Genomic DNA, 16,997 nt, shown 5'->3' with positions numbered 1-16,997 from the left:
TTGGTGGTCATTTTATAAATATTTTACTAGTACGCATGGGGATGAAATAGAAACAAAGATTCAATGATTGCCACATGGACCCTGGAAAGTGTTTCCAGGAAAGTGGATATTAACAGCAAGGACACAGAGCAATGGGATAAATGGATAAATGTTTACCAATGTGCCAAAGCTACTGTGGTAACAAGAAGTGTAATAAGAAGTGTCATACAGTTTCCTATCATTTCAGAGATATGGTGTACTTGGGAAGAATACGTAAGAAAAATTTAGTGAACGGGCACACATCCATGCAGCCAGCAAAACTTTACCAAGCATCTTGTATAAGTCAGCCCCTCTTTAAATACTGAACACATACACAGGAATAAGAAAATGCCTGCTTGTGAATATACTCAGCCTTATGAGGGTGACAGATATTAATATATGCAGATAATTTTAATTCAATAAGGTGGATGCAAGAAAGCGAGAGCACAGCAGCTCAGAGGTGTGGTGAGGTATGCCAAACAACTTCTGGAAGGTCCGGCGGTGGGTGGAGCATGGGAAAGTAGGAATTGTGAGATTTCAGTATGGAAGAAAAGCAACTTTGTGTCTACTAGAAAGAATCATCTCAACATGTATGAATTCCGTGCAGGCCAAGAGATTTCAAGAACCTACACAGTGAAGACTGCCACCATCCTTTTGAAAGTATATTATTATAAAAAAAATGGAATGATCATTCTGTGATACTCTATTTTATACATGTCCTATTTTTACTTATTTAAAATTGAAAGCGGCACACCACTTTCCTTCTCTTCCTTAGGAGCAGCTGTACAGCACGCTCTTGATTATGCAGAGGAAAAGAGAAAAGTGAATTTTTCCTAAGTAATTTGCATAAGTAATCACCTTATTTCCAAATACAGAAAATTATCCCTGGGTTTTAGATTATCCAGGCCTAATTTTACCTCTATCAGATCAGCTGGTTTGACTTGATGCTTTTGAGAGTAACCAGCACTACACACTTCCCTTCAGAGATGGCTGTACCTAGCTAACTGTGCCTAGGGGCAAGGGCAGCATCCCACATCCTATGTACTTTCCTGATGACCGTTTATGTTTAAGAATCATGTGTTAACTCTTCCTCTGGGAAACACGATTATGAATTTTCACATTTATGTGCAAGGCTATGGAATTGTTTCTGTTATGAGCTATTATTTGATAAATGTTTCATTCAAGACTAAACATAGTGCTAACCCCTCACATATATCAGACAATACCTCCATTGAAAAATGAAGAAATTAGGATCAAAAGGTGACTTGTTCAGGCTCACACAGCTAGGAAAAGGAGTCTCAATGAATGTGACTACAAAGTCACTGTTCTTAACATCTATATACGACTGTTAAGAACAGTCTTAAATTGCATTTTACTGTCCTACTGAACTGCTAACATTTCTAACATGTCAGGAATCATAAAGGTCTTAAGGAATTAACTAGACTTTGTCGAGTATGTAGCCTCCATTTTACAGGGGAAAGCATATCTTTAACTCCTTTGGAGTTACAGGTTAAGGTTATAAGCATGAAACACAGCACCTCTACTAAGAGGGACAGTACTGGCCAGCACAGGGAAGCACATTTACATGCGACACAATCACTGCAAGTCGGTTTACGTCCATGGTGGAGCTCTGAGTGGTGCTGACAGCACTTCATGGTGCCTACTGCCTAGGATCACAACTGCCTTGTAATTTCCTACCTCTGGGCTCAGGTCCCTGATGCTCCCGGTGCCAGAAATGCCCTCCTCTCATCTCGCTTCCAGGTATCCAAAGGTCTCTAGCCTTCAGAATACAACCTACTATGCCCTCCTACAACCACCTGTGCCTCTTTCTACCTGCTCAATAAACACGTATTTATTGTGGTTATGTATGCCCCTACCTTGGAATGACCAAAGCCCAATCCTGCACCCTCAAGAACCTCTCGGTCCACCAAAAGACAAGTTGTGTAAACGAGCAGGTAGCATTCCGTGGGACCAGGGCTCTCACAGGTGTGCATATGGTCTGCACAGAGTACAAGGGAGAAGGTGGCTGCCACCAGGCATAGGGCCAGTGGCAAGGAAGGCCTCACAGAACTGGTAACTGAATTTGAGCCCTAATTCAGGTGACAGATGATGAAGACCTAAACTAAGACAAAGGAGAATTTTTTAAAGTGAACAAATCTGAGACACACAGGTCTTGGGCAATAAAGTGGACTCTGAGTGTGGAGTCAGGTGAGGCAGGGCTGTCCAGGTGAACTTCCCTGGAGACAGAAACGTTCTAGAGCATCACCCTCCAACCTGGAGCCCTCCAGCCACATGGAGCACTGGACTGAACACTTGAAATGTGGCTACTATGACTGAGGAACTGAATTTTTTATTTTATTTCATTTTAATTAATGTTAATTTAAATAGCAACATGTGGCTAGTGGCTACTGTGTTGGACAATACCACTCTAAGGTTCTTAGCTTGAGACGGTTGGGGTGAAGATGTTATTACCAATATCTGAGAAAAGAAATACTGTGATGAAAAGCAAATGGACATTCAAATGTTTTTTTAATAAAAGAATGAACAAATCAATGAACAGAAAAACTGGGTGATCTTTGTTCAAAACCCCATCAAACATGTATCCATGTTCATTCAGGGTCCAAATAATGCCTTCAAGGTGGTCGCATCAAAATGCTGTCATGCTGTCTCCAAGTCTCAGCCTAACTGTTCCAATACTACTACCAAGCAAAAACTCCTCGTACCATTCAGGGGAAAAAGGAAAAGACAAACTACATCATGAAACCACAACAAGTCACAATTTAGGGAACAGTCACAGACCAAAGTTGAGCCAAGATAAATAACCACCTATTTTTTAAAAAGGCCTTTTTCTTAAAAAAAAAAAAAGAAGAAGAAGAAGAAGAAGAAAAAGAAGAAAAATAAGGGGAGGGGAGAAGACTGGACAGCTCTATGAAACCCAGCACGAGGTCAGGTGATTTCAAGCACATTACAGACCATTGACCACGTGAGCAGTTCACCCCTCTGTACTCTGATGAGAGAAATAAATGAATTGCTCATGAAATATCTAATTTTGTTCTACAGGGCACTGTACAAGGTCACTGATAATAAAGTTTCCCCTAGTAATATGTCCTTTGATCTTAATGATCCAGGACATCCAAGGTCAACATGAAATAAAGAATTCTGTGATATGAAAATGTTTAACCTGAGAACAGGTTGTATCTAAATAACTCATCGTTAATCTGCCAATATTATCCTAATCTGATTGTATTCGGATTTGTTTACTATTTTGGTCCTTGACCTCTCTCTTAAGCTTCCAATTCCAGTTTTCCAGAAATCGGAAGCCTGCGTGTATATAATAATACTCACATATGCTCTAGAGCAGCTCTATTTCCCCACTTCATTTTCCAGCTTTACCCCCTAAACCAGGCTGAAAGTCTACATTCTTTTCACTTCTACCCATAACATCATGTCACCAATGTTTTTAACTATTCACACATAAGTTTCTATTTACAAGATTGTCAGACACTATAGGACATGTAGTCACTATAAGCTTCAGAGAAATCATATCTCATAAGAATGTTAAATACAAATTTTTTAGCAAGAAGTATATGCTTAGCACAATAAAACAGCAACTTTGTGCTTCTCCCGTTGGTCTCTTAGGTCGACAACCTGAGCTTCGACTCCCCAGTGCAAGAACCGTCCTGCGTCTTTTTAAATCAGAGCCAACAAGAACACGCTCAGCTGGCTCCCCGTTCAATTCAACGTACAAGTGAACTCTTACAGAAAGCAAGGCAAAAGCGATGCTAAATTATTAATAAGATAAGGTCTTTGCCCCAGAAAGTTGTATCTGGTGGAAAGGAGTAAAAAAGTGTAAATACAAAATGAGCAGCAGAAAGGACACTAGTATGAGTTAAAAATAACGTTAGCTGACTGAACACCTATGTGTATCACACTGTCAGCAAGGTGCACATTCACTTTAATAATTAATGAGACTGCATTAATTGAGAGAGATGAAGAAAAACTCTCCCAGTGTTGAGTTCTTTACTCATTCAAAAATTATCATAGACCTAAATACAAAGGTCATAAAATAATATTTTCTCCCATTTAATGAACAATAAAGGCCTAGCAAAATATGGACAAAAGGCAATCAATTCCTGACACATAATATGACTTTGCAAAGATCCATGACTGGCTCATACTTATGGGCTAACAGCCTCGGGCCAGAGACTCTCAACAGCTCAGATCTGGGCCATGTGAACCACTCTAAACAAAGTTTAGGGGAGGCCATTATTTCAGACTAAGCTCCTGCACTTGGTCCCTGCAGACCAGACCAAAGCATAATGGAGTCTCTGGTGGTAACTGCCAGGTACTCAAACCAAACTCTGAACAGGCCAGTTTCCAAAAAACACCAGGAGTTTAGAGCGACCAATCAGAAGAGGCCCAGTTTACAAGAACCGGGCATAATAAGTTCCCTGTTTTAATCCCATAAGCAAAGTAATTTTGAAATGACCAATCTGTTTTTCATTCCTTGTTTCTGCTTTCTTCAGCCCTGTTCTACCTACAAAGCCAAGCTCCTCTGCTCAGCTCATTGGAACACTCACGCTGTTTTATAGAATGAGGTGTTGACGATTCTAGAACTGCAAATAAAAGCCAATTAGATCTTAAATTTTTTTAAGAGATGGGGTCTTGCTATGTCACCCAGGCTGGAGTGCGGTGGCTATCCACAGATGTATTCACAGTGCACTGCAGCCTGGAACTCCTGGACTCAAGTGATCCTCCCACCCCAGCCTCATGAGCAGCTGGGAGTACAGGCTCACGCCACCATGCTCAGCTCAGATCTTTAATTTTTTTAACTAGATTTTTAATTTTGTCTTTTGACTCTAGCTTCCTACAATGAATCAGAAATATAACCATGAATCAGACAAAGGTGAAGCTATATACAAAAAGGCACCACACCATAAGCTGGAAGATGCAATGTGGCAAGACAGAAACAGTGGTGGGTATGTTCCAAGACCCCCAGTGGATGACTGAAACAGCAGATGGTACCAAACCCTGTATGTACTATGTTTTTTCCTGTATCTACATACCTATGATAAAGTTAAATTTATAATTAGGCACAGTACAAGATTAATAACTAATAATAAGACAGAACAATTCTAACACAGTATACTGTGATACATAATATGAATAATATGAGCTCTCTCTCAAAGTATCCTACTGCACACACAGAGTGCTATGAGGGAAGACTGGTTCCAGCTGCAGTAAACAAGAAAAGATCTACAATTTGCATGTGGAACAGTGACATCAAGAGACTGATTTCTGTTCTTTAAGCTGTATGGAGTATGCAAAGTTATATGAAGATAACTGCTCTCACCACCTGAATATCAAGAGGTGGTCAAAGAGTTCCCAGAGGCAGAGCTTGCTCCTGAAACAGAGAGCACGTGTCCATCTGCCTGTCCATCTCCTGGAAGGCGACAGGAAACTTACGGCCCCACACACTGGAACCGGCACTGCTGGGCGAAGGGGCCTGAGAGCTCTACCTCTCGCTAAGCGAAGGGTCTCTGGCACATCCCTGTCCACTCCGCTCAAACACATTGGGAGTTCATGATTTGTAACCCGACTCACTCTGTAGCTTTGAAATAAGGCTTTCTTTACACTCAGTTAAAGCCTTCATCCTCGCAACTTCAAACCGGGGCTTCCTGCTCGCCCACTGAGGCCGGAGTCCGCAGGAGCCTTCCCCCTCGACCGGCTCCCACGGCCCTGAGGGCGGGGACGGCCGTCCTCCAGCCTCCGGTGCTGCCCAGCAAGGAGGCCACACAGCCACACCCTCCCCGTCACACAGCCAGCCCCCCCACCCTGTGCCCGCAGCGCCCCAGGGCAGCGAGTCCCATTCCTGAGAGCAGCGTCCACTGCCGCCTTTCCTGGGCGGCCTCGCCCCGCTTCTCCTGACGCTCCGACCTCCCCGACGCTGCTTCTCTACACCGCGGCTCCCCCTCGCCAGGCCTCCGGGTCCCCTTCTCCCGTGCAGCCCGCTCAGCTCCTCGCAGAACCTTCCCCTTCACAGGCCCGGCACAGACAGCGCCACCGGCTCCTCCGCTGACACCCCGGAGACTTCGGCCGTCTATTTAAACCCACGTTTCCCCACCTACCAAGAGGAGGCTGTGAGAGTTAAACGAGCTAACCGTGGGAAGGGCTGGCCGGCCACGCGGTAACGAGCAATAAAGAACACCAGCCACTGCTACTTACTGCGCCACCAGGTGCCACCCCAGCGGCTGTGCAAGCCACCAGGGCTGGGAGAGTGTCACTGCACCTCGGTGTCAGCCCCAGGGCTCACCCAGTTCACACCAACCTCTCGATCAATGTGGTCCAGAACAAAACAAATAATGAACAAATGAGCAAACGAATACCTAAAACCAAGGTGATTTAAGAAGTTCAGATTCAGCCCTACTCTTAAATTTGCCTGGTTATTCATTACGGCAACACAAAGTACTGAACTGCTGGAGATCAAAGAGCCTCTACTTCAATTTTAAGGGTCGAAAATGGTCAGAAATCCGTAGTAAATATAATTGGTTTTCGAAGGAAAAATGGATTATGTAATTATATGGTGCTTCTGCCTACATGTGACTGTTAAGCTTTAAAAAAAAAAAAAATGTTTACAGTAGACAGGTCTGGCCTGGGCAGCCACCTGTGAGTCCTAATACTTTTGACCCCTACTCTATTCTTCACTGTGACAATCTTTTTTTCTTTTTCTTAAATTCCTAGCACTTAGCACAATGATTGGCACATAGACAACAGTCAAAAAGCATTTGTCAAAGAAGCCAATTTTCTCAAATGCCTGGGTTAAAAAAAAAAAAAAATCACAATGCACCTTCCTGACCTATTCCAACCAGAAAAGCTGGCCTTGCCATGTATTTAGTGACCTTGTGCTGGCTCTGTGATCACCACTTCCAAGTGCTACACAGGCAAAAAGCATGAGAATGTGAGTCAACACAACAGTTGTTTCAATTTCACCAAACAGTTAAATGAGCTTCTTTGCAATGGGCATAAAAAGATAAAATAATAATAACTTGCTGGTGATAAAATAAGGCTTCCAGCTTGAGGAAAGACTGCTGACTAGGAGCAAGGAAAAAAGCTGTGTAGCAACATCACGGAGCAATCTGCAATAATTAAACACAAATGTGGACTGGTACCAATCGGCATCATTAAGCTGTTTTCTTTAGCGATACTCAGAGGCGGCCTGAGAGCTGGAGGAAAACAGGGTCAGGCGGAACAGGTGCCAGGGACAGAGGGGTGAAGGTCCCAGGGAAGCAGCAAGCTGGCCAGAGGGAAGGGCCCCAGGACAGGACAGACAGGGTAAGACCAAAGGGTCCTTGAAACTTTGTCTGGATTTTGCAGACAGCATAGATACAAGTTTACCAGTTAAGAAATCCTAGATTTCCAGAATTTTTAAAGCTCCCCTGTTTTAAAAAGTGGGTCGCTATGTCCTTGGCTGATCTTTTGGCACTTCCTATTGCTCCTGACCCCACAAAGATTGCAAAGCAGTGGCTTCCAGGGAGGCCCCTGAGACAACGGCTTAAATCTTAAAACAAATCCAACCCAAGTAAAAAGATTTTCTTGCCTAAACTCCTTTATATTTTTCTCCACTTTAATTACTGAACCCTATAACTAGAATTCATCCCTGATTCAAAGAGATGCTAAAAATAGCCTGTTTTAGAATGTAGAATGAGAAGCATCTGTAATTTTGTTACTAAGTGGACTCTTACTTTTTTTTTTTTTTACAGCTCAGTAACTTACTCTTCGGTACAGTTCCTCTTTTTATTAACCAAAAAACTATAAAACACTTTAGAGACACATTAAATATTGATTTTCAAATACTAATTATGTATTTATAAGTTTGTAAGTAAAATTTCAGGCATATTCTAACCTTACTTAAAAACAGTCTCCTGACTCTTTCCCTCTACGTCTAATCATGACCTTCATTAAACAGCTCTGATTGCCAGAGTACCACCTCATTTACATACGGTGAATGAATTAAAACAAAGCTGTTATCCAACAGGCCACTGCAAATGGCAAATTATTAATAACTTACATTTGAATCCACAGTGCCATTTACAAAGGGCTCTCACATAAATCATCTCATTTAATCCACAACAACCCTGATGCCAGCAAGATAGGAATTACTTTAACTATTAAATATCTTACAAATGAGGAAAATTAGGAAATTGGCTTAAAGAGTGGAACACTCACCCAAAAATCACAGTCAGTAAAGGCGGGAGATAATGCTCACTTATATCAACTTCACCTAAGTCCTGCAGTTCATCCAAACTCCACTCCTTCTATGACTCTATCTTCTTCACTACAGTTTCACGACCACCCCAACCCAGCTAGACCACCCCTTCCTCCTAACTCTGACAGAACTCACTGGGAGTATCAGCCATGGGCTACTTTCCACTGTGCTCGACGCTTGGAGGCCTAGGATTTGTCTTACCAACTCAATCAGAAGCCCTTTGAGGGCAAGAACTGTATCATATTTCTTAAATGTCTAAAATAATACCATGCACTATGTAATAGGCATACATTAATTGCTGTTTATGATGCCACCTGTCAAAGAATAATCTAGTAGACAAATGTCTCCCTAACTTTAGCAACCAAACCAGGGCATCGCCATTAGCTTTGGTACCACCTTTTCATCTCCAACAAGAAAATCCTTGAAGCTGTTCACAGGCCGTCATAAATAAGCACTAAAGAGGCTTCCTTACCTGTGGTTAAAGTGGCCTTATATCTCACTGGCTTTACTTCCTGCCCTTCTCCCACACCTACATCTGACTTCATGTTGCTCCCTGAGCACCTACTCACCCAATCCACTAGTTAAATCTGCGTTTTTACATCCTTAATTTGACCTACTTTGATTCCTGAATATTCACCTGGTTCCTGTTCAGGTGCCAGAATGCTCACCTTTAACTTCCAACCTGCTGGCTCTCTGGATCTTGACTTTCTAATCCATCCTCACATCAACCACAGTCCAACCCCTACAATGGCACCACCCAGGCCCCTACATAGGGGGCTGCAGGACAGTGCCGCCTTCTCTACCTTCAGCTCGCACCTGGAGCTCTGCACATCCACAGCTATTTTGAGATGATAGTAACTCTTACTCCCCACGGCCCTCATCTCCCTCCTCTTCAAACCTGTACTTAAAAATCAGATAACAAGCATCCTGGGCTAAAATACCACAGAGTCAGCAATCTGTTGGATACTAATGAAGTTAGATCATAACCAAGTCAAGATTACCATTTAGTTTCATTAAATATGCAAAATCTTAAATCTGGACAAAGAAAATAAAGAAAATTATTGTAAATGCACAAAAAATACTTATGAAATCTACACACAATCTGAGGGAAATAAGATGTAAATGCTGCATTGCAGAAGTATTTTTTCATTATTACCACGACAATTTTTACCTATTCCAAAATCCAACTATATTTCAAAGCTAGCTCTGTAATACTAAGCCTGACATAAAGATTTGATGTGCAATTCAACAAATAACTTCAGTTTTTCTTTTTTCTCTCAGAGGATAAAGTATAGTAGCAGCCACCATAACAAATGAGTCCATAAACTTCCACCCACAGGGGACCCTACGTGTTCAAACAAGACTGATAAACACAGCAATAACATTTTACAGCATGTCTACATTCGGTTCTCCTGAGCCTCTAGTCAACCCTAACTCACACTATATCTAAAGTAATCAGGAGCTATATGGCTCACCACCACACTACAAGAGTATAATTTATGAAGGTGATTAAATAAAACAAGGTGGAAAAAAATGACCACCTCCCAGAAATGAATGTAAAATTTCAGTCACCTAGAAAGTAACTCATTAGTACCAAAAATACTTCTAGCATTAAATTCCATCTCTGATTATTTAAGCAGCAATCACTTCAATAGTGGCATCTAATATGATCTTGTAAGAAACATTTTCTGAGGACCAGAGACTGCATGGCAAAGGGGAAATGACAGAGGTGTTGGGCGTCAGAGCTTTGAGTTCCATCCGGGATCCACCACCAAAAGCTCTGGGCCTTGGGAGAATTATTACTGTCTGAGCTCAGTCTCTCCATGTGTAAAAATAAGGCTAATCATACCTCTCCTTAGAGTGTGAAGATGAGGGGAGGATGAGCTCTCATGGGCAAAGAACACAGCAAGGTGGCAGAGGCATTTAATAAATGGTAGATATTATTCACCTACTACTGAAAGCAAAACACACACCCTGTCTGCAGCCAAGCGCAGCCACCACAATCTGGCATCCTTACTTAGCCCACGTGGCAAAGAGGGAGTGCTAATACCACCACATTTCTGTACGCAGATGACACGTCTTTTCCTCGGTCCCTCTGAGGTTACGGTGGTAGCACTGATTTGTCTCCAAACAACAAAGCTCATGTTTGTGGCCAGCGGCCAATGTGCTAGATGTCCCTGACCCTGCTCTTCTTCCATTTCTACAAATAAAGATAATGAGTAATGATCATTTACTCACTGAAGGGGAACAGAAATGTGGGTATTCCAAGCAGTAGATACTCTCATATTTCAAATCCTCATGTTTATCTTAAGTAAAACTCCATTTACTTTGTAGAGTTTTCTGTTAATAGCTTGAATTCTGCATAAAATGCCAGCTGAGTCTGTTAACCCCAAAGGCACGAGGCTACCAAGATCCAGATTCTGTTCCGTCTACCTTCATCCCCACTACGTTGACGGCAGCTTCTTTCAAAGTCTCGAGAGCACACGTTCACAAAGGCCGACCTCACCTCTGTAGAACCTTTTAGCACAAGAGTAATGATTAAATTACTATGGGACTCCACATATAAAGTAAGCTGAAGAAATCAAAGTGGCAACAAACCTGTATACAGAGATAGTCAACATAACTTGAAATTAAAAGGCACCCCAGGAAATTTCATGTACAGTTTTCTCTTCTCCCTTTGCAGCTACTGGGATAGATGGAATTCCAGGGAAATTTCCTAAAATAAATGCTATGATTCAGATACCAAAGATGTGTAATTATATCACTTTTCATGTTATTAGTAATACATAGAGATTAGGTACCATTTTTATCCATCTCAATGCTTAAAATTTATGATCTTAAATCTTTTTTTTCCAATTTATTTATTTTTTAAATTTCAGAATATTATGGGGGTACACTTTGGTTACATGTAATGCCTTTGCATCGCCCAAGCCAGAGCTGTAAGTGTGCCCATCCCCCACACAGTGCACTCCACACCCATTAGTTATGAGTTTACCCATCCCCACCTCCCCCTACCACCTGCCTGGCACCCAATGAATGTTACTTCCATGTGAGCACCTAAGTGTTGATCAGTTAGTACCAATTTGATGGCGAGTACATGTGGTGCATGTTTTTCCATCCTTGTGATACTTCACTTTGAAGGATGGGCTCAATCTCTATCCAAGATAATATAAGAGGTGTTAGTTCACCATTGTTTTTTATGGTTGAGTAGTATTCCATAGTATACATATACCACATTTTATTAATCCACTCATGTATTGATGGGCACTTAGGTTGTTTCCACATCTTTGCAATTGTGAACTGTGCTACCATAAACGTTTGACTGCAGATGCTTTATTGTAAAATGTCTTTTTTTCTTTGGGTAGATGCCTAGTAGTGGGATTGCTGGATCAAATGGTATTTCTATTTTTAGTTCTTTGAGATATCTTCAAATTATTTTCCACAGAGGTTGTACTAATTTGCAGTCCCACCAGCAGTTTAAGAGTGTTCCTATCTCTCCACATCCATGCCAGCAGTTCTCCCTGGAGTTAGGTGATATCTCATTGTGGTTTTCATTTGCATTTCTCTGATGATCAGAGACATTGAGCAGTTTTTGTGTTTGTTGGCCATTAGCCTGTCTTCTTTTGCAAAGTTTCTGTTCATGTCCTTTGCCCACTTTTTAATGGGGTTGATTTTTTCTTGGTAATTTTCTTAAGTACTATATAGATTCTAGTTATCAGCCCTTTATCGGACATGTAGCACCCAAATATTTCCTCCCATTCTGCAGGTTGTTTATTCGCTCTAATGATAACCAAAACAGCATGGCACTGGCACAAGAACAGAGATATAGACTTTGGACAGGACTGAGAACCCAGATATAAAACCATCCTTATACTGCCATCTAATCTTTGACAAAGCAGACAAAAATACACACTGGGGAAAAGAATCACTATTCAATAAATGGTGCTGGGAAAATTGGATAACCACATGCAGAAGATTGAAACTGCATCCTCACCTCTCATCTCCCACAAAAATCAACTCAGGATGGATAACAGACTTAAACCTAAGACGTGAAACCTTAAGAATTCTAGAGGAAAATGTTGGGAAAACTCTTAAAGACATCGGCCTAGGCAAAGAATTTATGGAGAAGACCCCAAGGGCAATCACAGCAGCAATGAAAACAAATAAATGAGACCTGATCAAATTAAAAAGCTTCTGCACAGCCAAGTGACCTTAAATCTTAACATAAAAAGTGATCAGCAATTTTTAATATCCATTTGAAAGCAAGTGCATGAGTACTAAAAATACTGAAGACATTATAGAAATCAAGAAAATCATGGATTTCAACATAGCACGGCCCTCCCTCTTACATAATCTATAAATTTAAGCATTCTCAACCTCAGAGAACCATATGCTGATCACATCTACCCTACCACAAAGACAGCGATCACCACTGCCACACACCACAGTCCTGCGACCATTAGGGAGAGGGGGAAAGACAGAAGTGAGGAGACGGACAGAGGGTTCGGAGAGCAGAACAGACATCAAGACTCCCCAGTGCCGTGGCGCTGCTTCTTCTCGGAGGCTGCACACATGTATGCTGCTGTTCCTCTTCTGCCCAAGACCGCAACACAAGGAGATGAACGTCATGAAAGAGGAGCTCAGGCACCTGGCCTCTAACACCAACCACCCAACACAGAGTGCCCCAGCTCCTGTAAGCAGTGTGAGACGCCTTATTAAAAACACCTTTTCAGTCGGGATTTGTATCTTTAATTCTCTGCTGGGCTGAAAAGCTAACCAGGAATGGGTCTGCCCTGACATGGGGCATTCAGAAAGGAGCAAAGGAGAAGCCCCGCAGTTGACGTTTGCCGGGCCTGCAATGCCCTGCCTCCCACTCAATCCGCACAGCAACCCTAGGAAGGGGTGCTACGAGTACCCCCACTTTACAGACAAGAAAACAGGAACAGAGAAGTGAAGTGGCTTGCCCAAGATTACGCAAAACATAACAGAGATGAGAGTCAAACCTAGAAAATCTGGTTTCAGAGACTATGCTTTAAAACACTAGCCTGACATTCTCTCATTTGAAATAACAATCTCACTGTGAAGATAAACTCTGGAAAGGTAAAGCTATCAGGTAAGCTATTCCACTCCCCTTACTGCCCACCCCACTATTAAAGGTAAATCTCAACATCCCTCTGTGCAGTAATTCTAGGCAAACCATTCAAGCCCTGGAATGTCTACTATGTACTTCTGCATACATTACATGATTTAATCTTCACAGCCCAAAGAGGATGGCAGAGGAGGGAGCTATAACCTCCAACCAACAAATGAGTACTTTCAGAGAGAAGGTAACTGGATACTACCACAAGGCTTCTGAGTGGCAAAGGCAAGGTTTGAACTCCCCAGTCCATTCATAGACGATGCCTTTGGAAATATTTTGTCCACTTTGTCTAAATGAATCAAACCCCATGGGATGACTGTAACCTCTGTTCCATAACATTACAAAGAGAAAATCTGCCCCGACACTTAGCTCAAAACACAAAGAAACCTAAATGAAGTAAATACCAGGTATCAACAAGGCCTTCTAAGGAAAGTGGTAATCCACAGTTGTTTTTATCCCTGGCAAAGTGACAAAAAGAAAAAGCATCTGCCACAGATAGGGGTTAGAAGATAGCAGCTGAACTGCCAACAAACTTTTAATGTCTGCATGTGAGCTGAAATGACAGATCCCCAAACACACGGCACGTCTGCACCACCTGCCAACTCTTTCCTGTGGGCCCTTACCAAATACACAGGGGTAGGGCCCAAGGAGCCAGGGCAGGAGAGTTGAGAGGTCCCCTATCTCGGGTACCTGTGAAGTCCCCAGATGCAGAACAACAGCTTGTCTTGCACCAGGAGAAAGGTGGAAGAGCTGAGAAAAATCCTCTAAAGAAGAGTAGAGCAAAGAGAAATCTCCTGAGGAGCAGTAAGCCATGGGCTGGAGAATAGAGAGAACTCACCAACGTGCAGAAAACCTGCAGCCAAGCTACAAAACAGAGATCTCTCACTGCTCAGGAAGTTGGCAGCTTGGCTCTGAGACGTAAAGAGATCTCCGAGGTCACAGTGCAGCTCAGATTGGAAATGCTGCTGAAAATGAAGTCCTGATCCCACTCTCAAAATGCATGACACCAGCAGTGAACTGAATCTAACTAATGCTACTAGAATACCCAGACCCAGCTCAGGCCCCACATTAGCAGTATGACAAAAGAAAGAACAAGTCCTCTTCCAGGGGTAGATATTCCTCAGTATTTATTGTTCCTTTACACACAACGTCCAGTATACCATAAAAAATTGCAGAGCACAAGGAGAACATGACCCATAAAAAAAAAAAAGAAGAAGAAAACAAAACAGTCAATAGAGGTAGACCCATATAGGACCCTGATGTTGCAATCAGCAGACATAACTATGCTAAATGTGCCAAAGGATCTACTGAGAAAGATGAGCGGATGAACATGAACTGGTGAAGAATTTCAGCAGGGTAAAATAAGAACTAAATAGGTAAATAGAAAAGCTAGAAATAGAAATTACAATTTCAGAAATAAAGAATTTATTCAATGAACTTAACAGTAAACTGGACACAGGGGGAAAAAGGGTCTCTGATTTGAAGACAAAGCAGAATGAAAAAAAAAATGAAATGTCCAAGATCCATGGGATGATACCAAATGGTTTGAATACATGTGTGATTGAAATCACAGAAGGCAAGGAGAGAAAGAATGGGGGGAAGAAGTATCTGAAGAAATAATAATCTGGGAATTTTCCAAATGTGATGAAGGATGTCAACCCACAGATCCAAGAAGCTCAAACTCAGAGGATAAATACAAAAGAAAACCACACCTAGGCACATCACAGCCAAACTGCCAAAAACCAAAGACAAAAAGAAAATACTCAGAGCAACCAGAGGAAAAAGAAACATATGCCTTACAGAAAACTGCTATAAGGGCAACATTTAAGGTGGCTAAATATTACCAAAAACAATGAAGGTCAGAATACAAAGGACTGACATATTTAGAATGCTGATAGGAAAAACAACTGTCACACACGATTCTTTACCCAGCAAAAATATTTATGAAGAACTCTCAAAACTAAGCACTTTTTTAAAAAAGCAAACAATCTAATTATGAAATAAGCAACCTCCTAAAAGTGAACTGCCTTACGCCCTTTCAATGATTTCTTTTCCTTCATTAGCATCTATTATTTTCAGATATGCTGTGTGTATATAATTTACTTATTTGTCTCATTTATTGCCCACTTCTCCCATTAGAATGTCAGCTTCCGGAGGGCAGAGATTTTTTAAATGTCTTGTTCACTGATGTGTCCTCAGTGCCCAGAACAGTACATGGCGCGGCACACAGCAGGTGTTCAATAACTCACTGCTGAAAGAATGAAAAGTTTATGTAGCATGTCATTCCTATATTTTATATAGAAGAAACTAGAGAAATGTTAGATTACCAGATTTTGGATATATTTATTTGGACCCTCTCTCTGTATGCCTTCCCTTGGTGACCTCATCTAACAATCTCATCTAGATCTGCCTGAGCTTAAATCTCATCCAGATTACTTTTCGTGAGTAAATTTGTAGGGCATACTTCTGGCTTAAGACCCACTTTTAAAGGTGACATCTGCAGTAGGAAAGACATTTAAAGAGAAAAAGAGAAATTTAAAAAGATTAATCAACAATTTTCCACCTTCTTTTTGTTTTTTTTTTCCTCAAATAAAAAAGGTCCAAATTCAAAAAAATTACTGAAGCAAAAGTAAATACCATATTACATCTTTACACAGACAGTAAGAGATGGCAATCTTATTCGTATAGAAACAACTAAAAATACATATCACAAATTTTACCATTTTTTTTTCCTAAGAGTGATTAAATGAGGGGGGGAAAAAACCCTCTCAGCAGAGGGTCACGGATGAGAAATTAATAGGATGGAAATTAACAGGATGGAAATCAAAGCACCCAGGCTTCAAACCAAGAACATCCTGACAACGTCTTGCAAACTGAGGACTGACAAAGCATATTAATGAGAATACTGTTAGCATGCTATTCAGATATGGGTCTTCCGTTTCAGCTTTCCAAAGGAGTTGGTTTCAAAGGGGAAGAGGAAGGGTAAGTTACACACACAAAAGCAAAAAAGCGTGTTCATGGTTTCCATTCCTGCTGCACACTGAGCTAGCAGGCAGTAAACCTCCATTTGCCTTGCCATCAATGCAGCACTGGAGGACAGCCTGGCAAGACACTACGTAAGAAGTGTGACGACACTGCTCACTAACATTAAAATCTCCAGATACATCTAGTCAAACTGAGTATATTTATCTGTGTTCAAGAAAATCCAAAGCATGAGATCTTAATATTCTGTCAGAGGCAGAAGGTACATTACATTCCAACCTACAGGAACAGGATTTTTTTTTTAAGACAAGTGCACATATAAACCTGCCAAACTCTGTTATGCTTTGGAGAAATAACTAAAGGAAAGATTTAAATACTAAACATAGGCAAAATCGTGTTTAAAATAATATTCTTAAAGTTCAACTAATGCCAAAACAGGAAGACCCTTCATACAAAGACATCTGTGAATGATGCCACACAAAGCCAAAAACTCTAAGCCTCAGTAAGACTTTACCACTTGCCTACATAAGTCACCTTCTAAACCACGCAGGTGTCCATCCCCAGTGGGCCCACTTTGTAGAAAGGCTTTGA

General features: G+C 41.4%; 1 protein-coding gene across 2 annotated transcripts in view; it reads right to left on the bottom strand.

The window, feature by feature from the left end:
• The window catches only part of WASF3 (WASP family member 3), an 86,576-nt gene that overhangs the window by 47,129 nt on the left and 22,450 nt on the right, over positions 1-16,997 (bottom strand). The gene's annotated exons all lie outside the window — the stretch shown is intronic.

The sequence above is a fragment of the Lemur catta genome, chromosome 13 (genome assembly GCF_020740605.2).
Source record: "Lemur catta isolate mLemCat1 chromosome 13, mLemCat1.pri, whole genome shotgun sequence".
In the NCBI taxonomy this organism is placed as follows: domain Eukaryota; kingdom Metazoa; phylum Chordata; class Mammalia; order Primates; family Lemuridae; genus Lemur; species Lemur catta.
This window is presented reverse-complemented; position numbering and strand designations above follow the sequence as displayed.